Source organism: Vicia villosa, unplaced genomic scaffold, assembly GCF_029867415.1.
Source record: "Vicia villosa cultivar HV-30 ecotype Madison, WI unplaced genomic scaffold, Vvil1.0 ctg.000368F_1_1, whole genome shotgun sequence".
NCBI classification, from domain to species: Eukaryota; Viridiplantae; Streptophyta; class Magnoliopsida; order Fabales; family Fabaceae; genus Vicia; species Vicia villosa.
The window spans coordinates 577,837-580,955 of NW_026705169.1; the positions used below are offsets into that span (position 1 = coordinate 577,837).

General features: G+C 31.0%; 1 long non-coding RNA gene across 1 annotated transcript; it reads left to right on the forward strand.

Annotated features, from left to right (window-relative positions):
- Positions 1 to 373: 373 nt before the first annotated feature.
- LOC131627558 (uncharacterized) lies at positions 374 to 1,232 on the forward strand. The gene is made up of 2 exons (XR_009291498.1): positions 374 to 566; positions 649 to 1,232. It is a non-coding gene; the product is annotated as an uncharacterized LOC131627558 (long non-coding RNA).
- The last annotated feature ends 1,887 nt before the right edge of the window (positions 1,233 to 3,119 follow it).

A 3,119-nucleotide genomic window follows, 5' to 3' on the forward strand; every position in this document is an offset into this window, starting at 1 on the left:
GTTTCAATTTGATTTCTTTTGAAAGTGATTTTGTTTTATTAAGTTTGGTTATGTTGAGCTGAAACGTAAAGGTGTTATGATGCAACTCATTTGTGGGATACTCTGATATGGATACTTTGATTATACACTCTGTTTGGCACATCAGTCAGGTTTCACTCTTCGATCTCCTATTGATTTTGAATGGTGGTTACTCTCTCATATTTATTCTACTTCTCCTTACTTGTGTTTCCGTAGTGTAGTTTGATTTTGTTGTGTTGATGTCGATGATGTGAAGTTTTGCGTCGTGACTTCAGTCTGCAGGTTGTGTTGTGGAGGAGTTTGTCTGAGAACATTTTGGAACTGAGGCTTGACTGAGAATAGTTCTCTTCTTGTAGTGCTGAACTTTGAAAACTAATATTGCTTTATGTGTTGCTATTCATTAATTCTGTCCTCCATTCAGCTGCTGCTATGGTCTGGCTGTTGGTTTTGGACATACAAGGTGAAAAAGTCGCCTTATTCTTGGGAAGATGCTTCTTATCACACACAAAGCTCCCTTGGTCTTCCTGATGACAGATGGAGAAGTATAGGTGATTACAATTTCTCCACAATGAACCTTCTTTAGGCACTAAGAATTTGTGTTTTTACTGATATGGTGACTGTTATTAATAGATGAAGCAACAAAGGAAGATCTTGTGCTAAGCTTATGGGAGAAGTCAAATATGAAGAGCTACATGACAGAGATGCGGAAAGAATCAAAGCGCAGAAGATAGCTGCTACAGTTGCTTCACCTGCTGTTTTCAAAGGGCAAAATTTTGTTTTACTTTTGAAATTGATCTGAATTACAACGTGATAGTTAAAATTATACTTCAAAATTATTTATTATGGGTAGCTTTATTAATATTTTTGGGAGGGAGGAGAGTAAAATCGTTCTGGTCAAATACAAAATCTTATATTTATAAACAAGATGTACTAAGTTAGCACATGAAGTTTAAATAGGCTGGCACTTTGACTGTCTGTAAACGAAAACCAAAGGAAACTGGTTTAGGTATTGCTACATTCTTTTAATATAGGTACTTAACCTCAGTCTTGCAGCAGTTGAATGTTTGGCAGTGGTTTTGTGCACCTGTTGTTCAATAAGTATGAGAAGTTTTAGCAGAATGCGGCATGTTCTAGCAGAGTTATGAACTGTGTGAAGTACTTTTGCTTTTCATTATTGTTTAGTTTGGTGCATAACAAATTTCAATTTGGAATAATGTTGAAGTTATCATAAAATTGAAATGAAAGAAATTTGCCGATGATAATATCCTTTTATGTTCTTTTGATAGTAACTAAACACTGTCATAATGTCAAAGAGTAATCTCAGGTTTCTCAAATAATTGTTTTCTTATACTTGGGGCATTTCCCGTCAAATACATTGCATTTTCAAATCTTGTGATGAAACTCATACATTTGAGAGTTAATGGCTATCACATACAAGTACTTAGTTAGGATGTGCCCAGCAAATACATATTATTTTATATCACAATCTTTATTTTTAAGTTTTTTAAATTTAACTTCTCTATTTATCAATTTATATAAGTGTTGTTTCTCTTCTTGGGGTTCAATTTATAGTTCTAAAAAGTTTTTTATAATTTTGGATTTTAAAAAGAGTATAATATATAAGAAAATTTATGCTTCTAAAATGAAATTAATAATATTTTTTAAGTTAGTTTTAGTGTATAAAATAAGATGCCAAAATAATACTCCCTCCGTTCTTTTTTAAGTGTCATTTTAGCAAAAAGCTCTTCAACCAAGATAGTGGATTGTTAGAGTTACTTTTCCTATCATACCCTTATTTATTTTTCTCTTTCCAAATAAATTCATTCATACATTCTCTTTTTCCAATAAAAAATTAAAAAATGTGAGGTGGAGTTATTGAAAAAATAAGGGTATAATTGACAAATTACAACATTAAATTATAAAACGACACTTAAATAGGAACAAAAAAATTCTTCTAAAACGACACTTAAAAAGGAACGGAGGGAGTATTATGTTTTAATAAATCTTTTGTACACGAGAACATTAAGTTATTGATCAAAATATTGATAATTAACGGGACATGAAGTTACTGATCAAATTGATTATTAACGGGACATGAAATTACTGATCAAAATATTTTTTAAGGTTGACGGGGACATGAAATTATTGATCAAACTAATATTTATACACGGAAACATGAAATTATTGATCAAAATATTGATTATTAACGGGACATGTAGTTATTGATCAAAATATTTTTTATTAATTATATATTCAATTATTATTTTTTCACAGATAAACAACTTAAACAAATGCGCGTCCCATACCAGAACCCGTGCGAACGCACGGGTTTATTACTAGTTTTAATAAGACAACGAGATCTTTTAAGGCGGCTAGGTGCAAGGTCAACTATATCCATTATATTAAGATGAACTAAGTTTAATTTAATAATAGGAGATTGAGAGTTTAGAGGTAAAAGTGGGAATTAACATAAAGAAGTGAGGTTAGTTATCTATCTTTGGCGTTTGTTCGCCAACCTAACTTTTAAGAGTACTTATACATGTATACTATTTTCCATACACTCCTTTCAATTCTTCTTATTTTTTACTTTTTTTTTACAAATAAATGTAAATTATATATGTCTTATATAAAAAAAGGGTGAATTCTTATCTACCCAACATAAAAAAGTTGGATATAGTTACCCTTAATGTAAAATGCTTTGGAAACAATAAAAAAATATACTATTTAGTAATTAATTAAATAGGGCAAAATTAAATAATGCAATATAATTGGTGGAATGTACACTACCCAACTTTTTGTGATGGGTAGAGAAATTGTCCCCATAAAAAAGGGGACATTGAGGTGTACTTTATGTTAAAAGACCCATATTTGTTTAGGTGAGTCTTTGACTTTTAGGTTACTATTAGGTTCAATGTAAATGTCTTCATCTCATAATGACCTATTAGTAATATCAGAGCCAATGGTTCAAGTAAGAGACTGACTCTTTGTATCGAAAATCTTCTTGATATAGTAGTATTCAGGCAGCGTGTTATGTCGATGTGTTCGTGACGTGGTAAGAGTGTATGTTAACGGTAGTGAAAATATATGAATGATAGAGCTTC